Raw genomic sequence first — 15,157 nt, forward strand, 5'->3', positions numbered from 1 at the left:
GGAAACGTGGGAGGGTCGGGCTACGTGCTGACGCATGGGTCAGTGCCAACGTACGGGCCAGGAGTAGGCAACGGCGTAGGATAAAGTGTAGGGCTGGTGGTGGATTTGCGTTCCGGGCTAGGGTTAGGGTTAGTGAACGGCAAGGCTTAGGGCACAGGTGAGGGTACGGAAACGTGGGAGGGTCAGGCTACATGCTGACGCATGGGTCAGTGCCAGCGTACGGGCCAGGAGTAGGCAACGGCGTAAGGTAAAGTGTAGGGCTGGTGGTGGGTTTCCTTTCCAGGCTAGGGTTAGGGTTAGGGAACGGCAAGGCTTAGGGCACAGGTGAGGGTATGGAAACGTGGGAGGGTCGGGCTACGTGCTGACGCATGGGTCAGGGCCAACATACGGACCAGGAGTAGGCAACGGCGTAGGATAAAGTGTAGGGCTGGTGGTGGATTTGCGTTCCGGGCTAGGGTTAGGGTTAGTGAACGGCAAGGCTTAGGGCACAGGTGAGGGTACGGAAACGTGGGAGGGTCAGGCTACGTGCTGACGCACGGGTCAGTGCCAGCGTACGGGTCAGGTGTAGGGTACGGCGTAAGGAAACGTGTAGGGCTGGTGGTGTGTTTCTATTCCGGGCCAGGGTTAGTTTTAGGGAACGGCAAGCCTTAGGGCACAGGTGAGGGTACGGAAACGTGGGAGGGTCAGGCTACGTGCTGACGCATGGTTCAGTGCCAGCCTACGGGCCAGGAATAGGGTACGGCGTAAGGTAAGGTGTAGGGCTGGTGGTGGGTTTCCGTTCCGGGCTAGGTTTAGCGTTAGGGAACGGCAAGGCTTAGGGCACACGTGAGGGTACGGAAACGTGGGAGGGTCAGGCTACGTGCTGACACACGGGTCAGTGCCAGCGTACGGGCCTGGAGTAGGATACGGCGTAAGGTATGGTGTAGGGCTTGTGGTTGATTTCCGTTCCTGGCTAGGGTTAGAGTTAGGGACCGGCAAGTCTTAGGGCACAGGTGAGGGTACGGAAACGTGGGAGGGTCGGGCTACGTGCTGACGTACGGGTCAGTGCCAGCGTACGGGCCAGGAGTAGGCAACGGCGTAGGATAAAGGGCAGGGCTTGTGGTGGATTTGCGTTCCGGGCTAGGGTTAGGGTTAGGGAACGGCAAGGCTTAGGGCACAGGTGAGGGTACAGAAACGTGGGAGGGTCAGGCTACGTGCTGACGCATGTGTCAGTGCCAGCGTACGGGTCAGGATTAGGGTACGGCGTAAGGTAAGGTGTAGGGCTGGTGGTGGGTTTCTATTCCGGGCTAGGGTTAGGGTTAGGGAACGGCAAGGCTTAGGGCACAGGTGAGGGTACGGAAACGTGGGAGGGTCAGGCTCCGTGGTGACGCACGGTTCTGTGCCAGCGTACGGGCCAGGAATAGGGTACGGCGTAAGGTAAGGTGTAGGGCTGGTGGTGGGTTTCCGTTCCGGGCTAGGGTTAGGTTTAGGGAACGGCAAGGCTTAGGGCACAGGTGAGGGTACGGAAACGTGGGAGGCTCAGGCTACATGCTGACGCACGGGTCAGTGCCAGCGTACGGGCAGGAGTAGGCAACGGCGTAAGGTAAAGTGTAGGGCTTGTGGTGGGTTTCCTTTCCAGGCTAGGGTTAGGGTTAGGGAACGGCAAGGCTTAGGGCACAGGGGAGGGTATGGAAACGTGGGAGGGTCAGCCTACGTGCTGACGCATGGGTCAGTGTCAGCGTACGGGACAGGAGTCGGCAACGGCGTAGGATAAAGTGTAGAGCTGGTGGTGGGTTTCCGTTCCGGGCTAGGGTTAGGTTTAGGGAACGGAAAGGCTTAGGGCACCCGTGAGGGTACGGAAACGTGGGAGGGTCAGGCTATGTGCTGACGCATTGGTCATTGCCAGCGTACGGGTCAGGAGTAGGGAACGGCGAAAGGTAAGGTGTAGGGCTGGTGGTGGGTTTCTCTTCCCGGCTAGGGTTACGGTTAGGGAACGGCAAGGCTTAGGGCACAGGTGAGGGTACGGAAACGTGGGAGGGTCAGTCTACGTGCTGACACACGGTTCAGTGCCAGCGTATGGGCCAGGAAAAGGTTACGGCGTAAGGTAAGGTGTACGGCTCTTGGAGGGTTTCCGTTCAGGGCTGGGGTTAGGGTTAGGGAACAGCAAGGCTTAGGGCACAGGTGAGGGTACGGAAACGTGGGAGGGTCAGGCTACGTGCTGACGCACGGGTCAGTGCCAGCGTACGGGACAGGAGTCGGCAACGGCGTAGGATAAAGTGTAGGGCTTGTGGTTGATTTCCGTTCCTGGCTAGGGTTAGAGTTAGGGACCGGCAAGTCTTAGGGCACAGCTGAGGGTACGGAAACGTGGGAGGGTCGGGCTACGTGCTGACGCACGGGTCAGTGCCAGCGTACGGGCCGGGTGTAGGCAACGGCATAGGATAAAGTGTAGGGCTGGTGGTGGATTTGCGTTCTGGGCTAGAGTTAGGGTTAGGGAACGGCAAGGCTTAGGGCACAGGTCAGGGTACGGAAACGCGGGAGGGTAAGGGTACGTGCTGATGCACGTGTCAGTGCCAGAGTACAGGCCAGGAGTAGGCAACGGTGTAGGGCAACGTGTAGGGCTGGTGGTGGGTTTCCTTTCCGGGCTATGGTTAGGGTTAGGGAACAGCAAGGCTTAGGGCACAGGTGAGGGTACGGAAACGTGGGAGGGTCAGGCTACGTGCTGACACACGGTTCAGTGGCAGCGTACGGGCCAGGAATAGGGTACGGCGTAGGGTAAGGTGTAGGGCTGGTGGTGGGTTTCCGTTCCGGGCTAGGGTTAGGGTTAGGGAACGGCAAGGCTTAGGGCACAGGTGAGGGTACGGAAACGTGGGAAGGTCAGTCTAAGTGCTGACGCACGGGTCAGTGCCAGCGTACGGGCCAGGAGTAGGTAACGGCGTAAGGTATGGTGTAGGCTGGTGGTTGGTTTCCGTCCCATGCTAGGGTTAGGGTTAGGGAACGGCAAGGCTTAGGGCACAGGTGAGGGTACGGAAACGTGGGAGGGTTAGGCTACATGCTGACGCACGGGTCAGTGCCAGCGTACGGGCCAGGAGTAGGCAACGGCGTAAGGTAAGGTGTAGGGCTGGTGGTTGGTTTCCATTCCAGGCTAGGGTTAGGGTTAGGGAACGGCAAGGCTTAGGGCACAGGGGAGGGTACGGAAACGTGGGAGGGTCGGGCTACGTGCTGACGCACGGGTCAGTGCCAGCGTACGGGACAGGAGTCGGCAACGGCGTAGGATAAAGTGTAGGGCTGGTGGTGGATTTGCGTTCCGGGCTAGGGTTAGGGTTAGGGAACGGCAAGGCTTAGTGCACAGGTGAGGGTACGGAAACGTGGGAGGGTCAGGCTACGTGCTGACGCACGGGTCAGTACCTGTGTACGGGTCAGGAGTAGGGTACGGCGTAAGGTAAGGTGTAGGGCTGGTGGTGGGTTTCTATTCCGGGCTAGGGTTAGGGTTAGGGAACGGCAAGGCTTAGGGCACAGGTGAGGGTAAGGAAACGTGGGAGGGTCGGGCTACATGCTGACGCACGAGTCAGTGCCAGCGTACGGGCCAGGAGTAGGCAGCGGCGTAGGGTAAGGTGTAGGGCTGGTGGTGGGTTTCCGTTCCGGGCTAGGGTTAGGGTTAGGGAACGGCAAGGCTTAGGGCACAGGTGAGGGTACGGAAACGTGGGAGGGTCAGGCTACATGTTGACGCACGGGTCAGTGCCAGCGTACGGGCCAGGAGTAGGCAACGGCGTAAGGTAAGGTGTAGGGCTGGTGGTGGGTTTCCGTTCCGGGCTAGGGTTAGGGTTAGGGAACGGCAAGGCTTAGGGCACAGGGGAGGGTATGGAAACGTGGGAGGGTCAGGCTACGTGCTGACGCACGGGTCAGTGCCAGCGTACGGGTCAGGTGTAGGGTACGGCGTAAGGTAAGGTGTAGGGCTGGTGGTGGGTTTCTATACCTGGCCAGGGTTAGTGTTAGGGAACGGCAAGGCTTAGGGCACAGGTGAGGGTACGGAAACGTGGGAGGGTCAGGCTACGTGCTGACGAATGGTTCAGTGCCAGCCTACGGGCCAGGAATAGGGTACGGCGTAAGGTAAGGTGTAGGGCTGGTGGTGGGTTTCCGTTCCGGGCTAGGTTTAGCGTTAGGGAACGGCAAGGCTTAGGGCACACGTGAGGGTACGGAAACGTGGGAGGGTCAGGCTACATGCTGACGCACGGGTCAGTGCCAGCGTACGGGCCGGGAGTAGGCAACGGCATAGGATAAAGTGTAGGGCTGGTGGTGGATTTGCGTTCTGGGCTAGAGTTAGGGTTAGGGAACGGCAAGGCTTAGGGCACAGGTCAGGGTTCGGAAACGCGGGAGGGTAAGGCTACGTGCTGATGCACGTGTCAGTGCCAGAGTACAGGCCAGGAGTAGGCAACGGTGTAGGGTAACGTGTAGGGCTGGTGGTGGGTTTCCTTTCCGGGCTATGGTTAGGGTTAGGGAACGGCAAGGCTTAGGGCACAGGTGAGGGTACGGAAACGTGGGAGGGTCAGGCTACGTGCTGACACACGGTTCAGTGGCAGCGTACGGGCCAGGAGTAGGCAACGGCGTAAGGTAAGGTGTAGGGCTGGTGGTTGGTTTCCATTCCAGGCTAGGGTTAGGGTTAGGGAACGGCAAGGCTTAGGGCACAGGTGAGGGTACAGAAACGTGGGAGGGTCAGGCTACATGCTGACGCACGGGGCAGTGCCAGCGTACGGGCTAGGAGTAGGCAACGGCGTAAGGTAAGGTGTAGGGCTGGTGGTTGGTTTCCATTCCAGGCTACGGTTAGGGTTAGGGAACGGCAAGGCTTAGGGCACAGGGGAGGGTACGGAAACGTGGGAGGGTCGGGCTACGTGCTGACGCACGGGTCAGTGCCAGCGTACGGGACAGGAGTCGGCAACAGCGTAGGATAAAGTGTAGGGCTGGTGGTGGATTTGCGTTCCGGGCTAGGGTTAGGGTTAGGGAACGGCAAGGCTTAGGGCACAGGTGAGGGTACGGAAACGTGGGAGGGTCAGGCTACGTGCTGACGCATGGGTCAGTGCCTGTGTACGGGTCAGGAGTAGGGTACGGCGTAAGGTAAGGTGTAGGGCTGGTGGTGGGTTTCTATTCCGGGCTAGGGCTAGGGTTAGGGAACGGCAAGGCTTAGGGCACAGATGAGGGTACGGAAACGTGGGAGGGTCGGGCTACATGCTGACGCACGGGTCAGTTCCAGCGTACGGGCCAGGAGTAGGCAACGGCGTAGGGTAAGGTGTAGGGCTGGTGGTGGGTTTCCGTTCCGGGCTAGGGTTAGGGTTAGGGAACGGCAAGGCTTAGGGCACAGGTGAGGGTACGGAAACGTGGGAGGGTCAGGCTACATGCTGACGCACGGGTCAGTGCCAGCGTACGGGCCAGGAGTAGGCAACGGCGTAAGGTAAGGTGTAGGGCTGGTGGTTGGTTTCCGTTCCAGGCTAGGGTTAGGGTTAGGGAACGGCAAGGCTTAGGGCACAGGGGAGGGTAAGGAAACGTGGGAGGGTCGGGCTACGTGCTGACGCACGGGTCAGTGCCAGCGTACGGGACAGGAGTCGGCAACGGCGTAGGATAAAGTGTAGGGCTGGTGGTGGATTTGCGTTCGGGGCTAGGGTTAGGGTTAGGGAACGGCAAGGCTTAGGGCACCCGTGAGGGTACGGTAACGTGGGAGGGTCAGGCTATGTGCTGACGCATTGGTCATTGCCAGCGTACGGGTCAGGAGTAGGGTACGGCGAAAGGTAAGGTGTAGGGCTGGTGGTGGGTTTCTATTCCGGGCTAGGGTTAGGGTTAGGGAACGGCAAGTCTTAGGGCACAGGTGAGGGTACGGAAACGTGGGAGGGTCAGGCTACGTGCTGACACACGGTTCAGTGCCAGCGTACGGGCCAGGAATAGGGTACGGCGTAAGGTAAGGTGTAGGGCTGGTGGTGGGTTTCTATTCCGGGCTAGGGTTAGGGTTAGGGAACGGCAAACCTTAGGGCACAGGTGAGGGTACGGAAAGGTGGGAGGTTCAGGCTACGTGCAGACGCACGGGTCAGAGCCAGCGTACGGGCCAGGAGTAGGGTACGGCGTAAGGTAAGGTGTAGGGCTTGTGGTTGATTTCCCTTCCAGGCTAGGGTTAGGGATAGGGAATGGCAAGACTTAGGGCACAGGTGAGGGGACGGAAACGTGGGAGGGTCGGGCTACGTGCTGACGCACGGGTCAGTGCCAGCGTACGGGCCAGGAGTAGGCAACGGCGTAGGATAAAGTGTAGGGCTGGTGGTGGATTTGCCTTCTGGGCTAGAGTTAGGGTTAGGGAACGGCAAGGCTTAGGGCACAGGTCAGGGTACGGAAACGCGGGAGGGTAAGGCTACGTGCTGACGCACGGATCAGTGCCAGAGTACGGGACAGGAGTCGGCAACGGCGTAGGATAAAGTGTAGGGCTGGTTGTGGATTTGCGTTCCGGGCTAGGGTTAGGGTTAGGAAACGGCAAGGCTTAGGGCACAGGTGAGGGTACGGAAACGTGGGAGGGTCAGGCTACGTGCTGACGCATTGGTCATTGCCAACGTACGGGTCAGGAGTACGGTATGGCGTAAGGTATGGTTTAGGGCTGGTGGTGGGTTTCTATTCCGGGCTAGGGTTAGGGTTAGGGAACGGCAAGTCTTAGGGCACAGGTGAGGGTACGGAAACGTGGGAGGGTCAGGCTACGTGCTGACGCACGGTTCAGTGCCAGCGTATGTGCCAGGAATAGGTTACGGCGTAGGGTAAGGTGTAGGGCTGGTGGTGGGTTTCCGTTCCAGGCTAGGGTTAGCGTTAGGGAACGGCAAGGCTTAGGGCACAGGTGAGGGTACGGAAACGTGGGACGGTCAGGCTATTTGCTGACGCACGGGTCAGTGCCAGCGTACGGGCCAGGAGTAGGGTACGGCGTAAGGTAAGGTGTAGGGCTAGTGGTGGGATTCCGTTCCGTGCTAGGGTTAGGGTTAGGGAACGGCAAGGCTTAGGGCACAGGTGAGGGTACGGAAACGTGGGAGGGTCAGGCTACGTGCTGACGTATGGTTCAGTGCCAGCATACGGGTGAGGAGTAGGGTACGGCGTAAGGTATGGTGTAGGGCTGGTGGTGGGTTTCTATTCCGGGCTAGGGTTAGGGTTAGGGAACGGCAAGGCTTAGGGCACAGGTGAGGGTACGGTAACGTGGGAGGGTCGGGCTACGTGCTGACGCACGGGTCAGTGCCAGCGTATGGGCCAGGAGTAGGCAACGGCGTAGGATAAAGTGTAGGGCTGGTGTTGGATTTGCTGTCTGGGCTAATGTTAGGTTTAGGGAACGGCAAGGCTTAGGGCACAGGTGAGGGTACGGAAACGTGGGAGGTTCAGGCTACGTATTGACGCACGGGTCAGTGCCAGCGTACGGGCCAGGAGTAGGCAAAGGCGTAGGATAAAGTGTAGGGCTGGTGGTGGATTTGCGTTCCGGGCTAGGGTTAGGGTTAGGGAACGGCAAGTCTTAGGGCACAGGTGAGGGTACGGAAACGTGGGAGGGTCAGGCTACCTGCTGATGCACGGGTCAGTGCCAGCGTACGGGCGAGGAGTAGGCAACGGCGTAAGGTAAAGTGTAGGGCTGGTGGTGCGTTTCCTTTCCAGGCTAGGGTTAGGGTTAGGGAAAGGCAAGGTTTAGGGCACAGGTGAGGGTACGGAAACGTGGTAGGGTCAGTCCACGTGCTGACACACGGTTCAGTGCCAGCGTGTGGGCCAGGAAAAGGGTACGGCGTAAGGTAAGGTGTACGGCTGGTGGTGGGTTTCCGTTCCGGGCTGGGGTTAGGGTTAGGGAACAGCAAGGCGTAGGGCACAGGTGAAGGTACGGAAACGTGGGAGGGTCAGGCTACGTGCAGACGCACGGGTCAGTGCCACCGTACGGGCCAGGAGTAGGGTACGGCGTAAGGTAAGGTGTAGGGCTTGTGGTTGATTTCCCTTCCAGGCTAGGAGGGAACGGCAAGGCTTAGGGCACAGGTGAGGGTACGGAAACGTGGGAGGTTCGGGCTACGTGCTGACGCACGGGTCAATGCCAGCGTACGGGACAGGAGTCGGCAACGGTGTAGGATAAAGTGTAGGGCTGGTTGTGGATTTGCGTTCCGGGCTAGGGTTAGGGTTAGGGAACGGCAAGGCTTAGGGCACACGTGATGGTACGGAAACGTGGGAGGGTCAGGCTACGTGCTGACGCATTGGTCATTGCCAGCGTACGGGTCAGGAGTAGGGTACGGCGTAAGGTAAGGTGTAGGGCTGGTGGTGGGTTTCCGTTCCGGGCTAGGGTTAGGGTTAGGGAACGGCAAGGCTTAGGGCACAGGTGAGGGTACGGAAACGTGGGAAGGTCAGGCTATGTGCTGACGCACGGGTCAGTGCCAGCGTACGGGCCAGGAGTAGGTAACGGCGTAAGGTAAGTTGTAGGGCTGGTGGTTGGTTTCCGTTCCAGGCTAGGGTTAGGGTTAGGGAACGGCAAGGCTTAGGGCACAGGTGAGGTTACGGAAACGTGGGAGGGTCGGGCTACGTGCTGACTCATGGGTCAGTGCCAACGTACGGGCCAGGAGTAGGCAACGGCGTAGGATAAAGTTTAGGGCTGGTGGTGGATTTGCGTTCCGGGCTAGGGTTAGGGTTAGTGAACGGCAAGGCTTAGGGCACAGGTGAGGGTACGGAAACGTGGGAGGGTCAGGCTACGTGCTGACGCACGGGTCAGTGCCAGCGTACGGGTCAGGTGTAGGGTACGGCGTAAGGTAAGGTGTAGGTCTGGTGGTGGGTTTCTATTCCGGGCAAGGGTTAGAGTTAGGGAACGGCAAGGCTTAGGGCACAGGTGAGGGTACGGAAACGTGGGAGGGTCAGGCTACATGCTGACACACGGGTCAGTGCCAGCGTACGGGCCAGGAGTAGGAAACGAAGTAAGGTAAGGTGTAGGGCTGGTGGTTGGTTTCCGTTCCAGCCTATGGTTAGGGTTAGGGAACGGCAAGGCTTAGGGCACAGGGCAGGGTACGGAAACGTGGGAGGGTCGGGCTACCTGCTGACGCACGTGTCAGTGCCAGCGTACGGGACAGGAGTCGGCAACGGCGTAGGATAAAGTGAAGGGCTGGTGGTGGATTTGCATTTCGGGCTAGGGTTAGGGTTAGGGAACGGCAAGGCTTAGGGCACAGGTGAGGGTACGGAAACGTGGGAGGGTCAGGCTATGTGCTGACGCATTGGTCATTGCCAGCATACGGGTCAGGACTAGGGAACGGCGTAAGGTAAGGTGTAGGGCTGGTGGTGGGTTTCTATTCCGGGCTAGGGTTAGGGTTAGGGAACGGCAAGGCTTAGGGCACAGGTGAGGGTACGGAAACGTGGGAGGGTCAGGCTACGTGCTGAAGCACGGTTCAGTGCCAGCGTACGGGCCAGGAGTAGGCAACGGCGTAGGATAAAGTGTAGGGCTGGTGGTGGATTTCTGTTCCAGACTAGGGTTAGGGTTAGGGAACGGCAAGGCTTAGGGCACAGGGGAGGGTAAGGAAACGTGGGAGGGTCGGGCTACGTGCTGACGCACGGGTCAGTGCCAGCGTACGGGACAGGAGTCGGCAACGGCGTAGGATAAAGTGTAGGGCTGGTGGTGGATTTGCGTTCGGGGCTAGGGTTAGGGTTAGGGAATGGCAAGGCTTAGGGTACCCGTGAGGGTACGGTAACGTGGGAGGGTCAGGCTATGTGCTGACACAATGGTCATTGCCAGCGTACGGGTCAGGAGTAGGGTACGGCGAAAGGTAATGTGTAGGGCTGGTGGTGGGTTTCTATTCCGGGCTAGGGTTAGGGATAGGGAACGGCAAGGCTTAGGGCACAGGTGAGGGGACGGAAACGTGGGAGGGTCGGGCTACGTGCTGATGCACGGGTCAGTGCCAGAGTACAGGCCAGGAGTAGGCAACGGCGTAGGGTAAGATGTAGGGCTGGTGGTGGGTTTCCGTTCCGGGCTAGGGTTATGGTTAGGGAACGGCAAGGCTTAGGGCACAGGTGAGGGTACGGAAACGTGGGAGGGTCAGGCTACGTGCTGACGCACGGGTCAGTGCCAGCGTACGGACCAGGAGTATGTAACGGCGTAAGGTAAGGTGTAGGGCTGGTGGTTGGTTTCCGTTCCAGGCTAGGGTTAGGGTTAGGGAACGGCAAGGCTTAGGGCACAGGTGAGGGTACGGAAACGTGGGAGGGTCGGGCTACGTGCTGACGCATGGGTCAGTGCCAGCGTACGGGCCAGGAGTAGGCAACGGCGTAGGATGAAGTGTAGGGCTGGTGGTGGATTTGCGTTCTGGACTAGGATTAGGGTTTGGGAACGGCAAGGCTTAGGGCACAGGTGAGGGTACGGAAACTTGGGAGGGTCAGGCTACGTGCTGACGCACGGGTCAGTGCCTGCGTACGGGCCAGGAGTAGGGTACGGCGTAAGGTAAGGTGTAGGGCTGGTGGTGGGTTTCCGTTCCGGGCTAGGGTTAGGGTTAGGGAACGGCAAGGCTTAGGGCACAGGTGAGGGTACGGAAACGTGGGAAGGTCAGGCTATGTGCTGACGCACGGGTCAGTGCCAGCGTACGGGCCAGGAGTAGGTAACGGCGTAAGGTAAGTTGTAGGGCTGGTGGTTGGTTTCCGTTCCAGGCTAGGGTTAGGGTTAGGGAACGGGAAGGCTTAGGGCACAGGTGAGGGTACGGAAACGGGGGAGGGTCGGGCTACGTGCTGACGCATGGGTCAGTGCCAACGTACGGGCCAGGAGTAGGCAACGGCGTAGGATAAAGTTTAGGGCTGCTGGTGGATTTGCGTTCCGGGCTAGGGTTAGGGTTAGTGAACGGCAAGGCTTAGGGCACAGGTGAGGGTACGGAAACGTGGGAGGGTCAGGCTACGTGCTGACGCACGGGTCAGTGCCAGCGTACGGGTCAGGTGTAGGGTACGGCGTAAGGTAAGGTGTAGGGCTGGTGGTGGGTTTCTATTCCGGGCAAGGGTTAGGGTTAGGGAACGGCAAGGCTTAGGGCACAGGTGAGGGTACGGAAACGTGGGAGGGTCAGGCTACATGCTGACGCACGGGTCAGTGCCAGCGTACGGGCCAGGAGTAGGAAACGAAGTAAGGTAAGGTGTAGGGCTGGTGGTTGGTTTCCGTTCCAGCCTACGGTTAGGTTTAGGGAACGGCAAGGCTTAGGGCACAGGGCAGGGTACGGAAACGTGGGAGGGTCGGGCTACCTGCTGACGCACGTGTCAGTGCCAGCGTACGGGACAGGAGTCGGCAACGGCGTAGAATAAAGTGAAGGGCTGGTGGTGGATTTGCATTTCGGGCTAGGGTTAGGGTTAGGGAACGGCAAGGCTTAGGGCACAGGTGAGGGTACGGAAACGTGGGAGGGTCAGGCTATGTGCTGACGCATTGGTCATTGCCAGCATACGGGTCAGGACTAGGGAACGGAGTAAGGTAAGGTGTAGGGCTGGTGGTGGGTTTCTATTCCGGGCTAGGGTTAGGGTTAGGGAACGGCAAGGCTTAGGGCACAGGTGAGGGTACGGAAACGTGGGAGGGTCAGGCTACGTGCTGAAGCACGGTTCAGTGCCAGCGTACGGGCCAGGAGTAGGCAACGGCGTAGGATAAAGTGTAGGGCTGGTGGTGGATTTCTGTTCCAGGCTAGGGTTAGGGTTAGGGAACGGCAAGGCTTAGGGCACAGGTGAGTGTACGGAAACGTGGGAGGGTCGGGCTACGTGCTGACGCATGGGTCAGTGCCAGCGTACGGGCCAGGAGTAGGCAAAGGCGTAGGGTAAGGTGTAGGGCTGGTGGTGGGTTTCCGTTCCGGGCTAGGGTTAGGGTTAGGGAACGGCAAGGCTTAGGGCACAGGTGAGGGTACGGAAACGTGGGAGGGTCAGGCTACATGCTGACGCACGGGTCAGTGCCAGCGTACGGGCCAGGAGTAGGCAACGGCGTAAGGTAAGGTGTAGGGCTGGTGGTTGGTTTCCGTTCCAGGCTAGGGTTAGGGTTAGGGAACGGCAAGTCTTAGGGCACAGGGGAGGGTAAGGAAACGTGGGAGGGTGGGGCTACGTGCTGACGCACGGGTCAGTGCCAGCGTACGGGACAGGAGTCGGCAACGGCGTAGGATAAAGTGTAGGGCTGGTGGTGGATTTGCGTTCGGGGCTAGGGTTAGGGTTAGGGAACGGCAAGGCTTAGGGCACCCGTGAGGGTACGATAACGTGGGAGGGTCAGGCTATGTGCTGACGCATTGGTCATTGCCAGCGTACGGGTCAGGAGTAGGGTACGGCGAAAGGTAAGGTGTAGGGCTGGTGGTGGGTTTCTATTCCGGGCTAGGGTTAGGGATAGGGAACGGCAAGGCTTAGGGCACAGGTGAGGGGACGGAAACGTGGGAGGGTCGGGCTACGTGCTGACGCACGGGTCAGTGCCAGCGTACGGGCCAGGAGTAGGCAACGGCGTAGGATAAAGTGTAGGGCTGGTGGTGGATTTGCGTTCTGGGCTAGAGTTAGGGTTAGGGAACGGCAAGGCTTAGGGCACAGGTCAGGGTACGGAAACGCGGGAGGGTAAGGCTACGTGCTGATGCACGGGTCAGTGCCAGAGTACAGGCCAGGAGTAGGCAACGGCGTAGGGTAAGATGTAGGGCTGGTGGTGGGTTTCCGTTCCGGGCTAGGGTTAGGGTTAGGGAACGGCAAGGCTTAGGGCACAGGTGAGGGTACGGAAACGTGGGAGGGTCAGGCTACGTGCTGACGCACGGGTCAGTGCCAGCGTACGGGCCAGGAGTAGGTAACGGCGTAATGTAAGGTGTAGCGCTGGTGGTTGGTTTCCGTTCAAGGCTAGGGTTAGGGTTAGGGAACGGCAAGGCTTAGGGCACAGCTGAGGGTACGGAAACGTGGGAGGGTCGGGCTACGTGCTGACGCATGGGTCAGTGCCAGCGTACGGGCCAGGAGTAGGCAACGGCGTAGGATGAAGTGTAGGGCTGGTGGTGGATTTGCGTTCTGGACTAGGATTAGGGTTTGGGAACGGCAAGGCTTAGGGCACAGGTGAGGGTACGGAAACGTGGGAGGGTCAGGCTACGTGCTGACGCACGGGTCAGTGCCTGCGTACGGGCCAGGAGTAGGGTACGGCGTAAGGTAAGGTGTAGGTCTGGTGGTGGGTTTCCGTTCCGAGCTAGGGTTAGGGTTAGGGAACGGCAAGGCTTAGGGCACAGGTGAGGGTACGGAAACGTGGGAGGGTCAGGCTACGTGCTGAAGCACGGTTCAGTGCCAGGGTACGGGCCAGGAGTAGGCAACGGCGTAGGATAAAGTATAGGGCTGGTGGTGGATTTCTGTTCCATGCTAGGGTTAGGGTTAGGGAACGGCAAGGCTTAGGGCACAGGTGAGTGTACGGAAACGTGGGAGGGTCGGGCTACGTGCTGACGCATGGGTCAGTGCCAGCGTACGGGCCAGGAGTAGGCAACGGCGTAGGGTAAGGTGTAGGGCTGGTGTTGGGTTTCCGTTCCGTGCTAGGGTTAGGGTTAGGGAACGGCAAGGCATAGGGCACAGGTGAGGGTACGGAAACGTGGGAGGTTCAGGCTACATGCTGACGCACGTGTCAGTGCCAGCGTACGGGACAGGAGTCGGCAACGGCGTAGGATAAAGTGTACGGCTGGTGGTGGATTTGCTTTCCGGGCTAGGGTTAGGGTTAGGGAACGGCAAGGCTTAGGGCACAGGTGAGGGTACGGAAACGTGGGAAGGTCAGGCTATGTGCTGACGCACGGGTCAGTGCCAGCGTACCGGCCAGGAGTAGGTAACGGCGTAAGGTAAGGTGTAGGTCTGGTGGTTGGTTTCCGTCCCAGGCTAGGGTTAGGGTTAGGGAACGGCAAGGCTTAGGGCACAGGTGAGGGTACGGAAACGTGGGAGCGTCAGGCTACATGCTGACGCACGGGTCAGTGCCAGCGTACGGGACAGGAGTTGGCAACGGCGTTCGATAAAGTGTACGGCTGGTGGTGGATTTGCGTTCCGGGCTAGGGTTAGGGTTAGGGAACGGCAAGGCTTAGGGCACAGGTGAGGGTACGGAAACGTGGGAGGGTCAGGCTATGTGCTGACGCATTGGTGATTGCCAGCGTACGGGTCAGGAGTAGGGTACGGCGTAAGGTAAGGTGTAGGGCTGGTGGTGGGTTTCTATTCCGGGCTAGGGTTAGGGTTAGGGAACGGCAAGGCATAGGGCACAGGTGAGGGTACGGAAACGTGGGAGGGTCAGGCTACGTGCTGACGCATGGTTCAGTGCCAGCGTACGGGCCAGGAATAGGGTACGGCGTAAGTAAAGGTGTAGGGCTGGTGGTGGGTTTCCGTTCCGGGTTAGGGTTAGGGTTAGGGAACGGCAGGGCTTAGGGCGCAGGTGAGGGTACGGAAACGTGCGAGGGTCAGTCTATGTGCAGACGCAAGGGTCAGTGCCAGCGTACTTGCCAGGAGTAGGCAACAGCGTAGGATAAAGTGTAGGGTTGGTGGTGGATTTGCGTTCCGGGCTAGGGTTAGGGTTAGGGAACGGCAAGGCTTAGGGCACAGGTGAGGGTACGGAAACGTGGGAGGGTCAGGGTACGTGCTGACGCATGGGTCAGTGCCAGCGTACGGGTCAGGATTAGGGTACGGCGTAAGGTAAGGTGTAGGGCTGGTGGTGGGTTTCTATTCCGGGCTAGGGTTAGGGTTAGGGAACGGCAAGGCTTAGGGCACAGGTGAGGGTACGGAAACGTGGGAGGGTCAGGGTACGTGCTGACGCATGGGTCAGTGCCAGCGTACGGGTCAGGATTAGGGTACGGCGTAAGGTAAGGTGTAGGGCTGGTGGTGGGTTTCTATTCCGGGCTAGGGTTAGGGTTAGGGAACGGCAAGGCTTAGGGCACAGGTGAGGGTACGGAAACGTGGGAGGGTCAGGTTCCGTGGTGACGCACGGTTCAGTGCCAGCGTACGGGCCAGGAATAGGGTACGGCGTAAGGTAAGGTGTAGGGCTGGTGGTGGGTTTCCGTTCCGGGCTAGGGTTAGGGTTAGGGAACGGCAAGGCTTAGGGCACAGGTGAGGGTACGGAAACGTGGGAGGGTCAGGCTACGTGCTGACGCACGGGTCAGTGCCACCGTACGGGCCAGGAGTAGGTACGGCGTAAGGTAAGGTGTAGGGCTTCTGGTTGATTTCTGTTCCAGGCTAGGGTTAGGGTTATGGAACG

The sequence above is a fragment of the Mesoplodon bidens genome (assembly GCF_964165515.1).
Source record: "Mesoplodon bidens genome assembly, chromosome: 15".
Lineage (NCBI taxonomy): Eukaryota > Metazoa > Chordata > Mammalia > Artiodactyla > Ziphiidae > Mesoplodon > Mesoplodon bidens.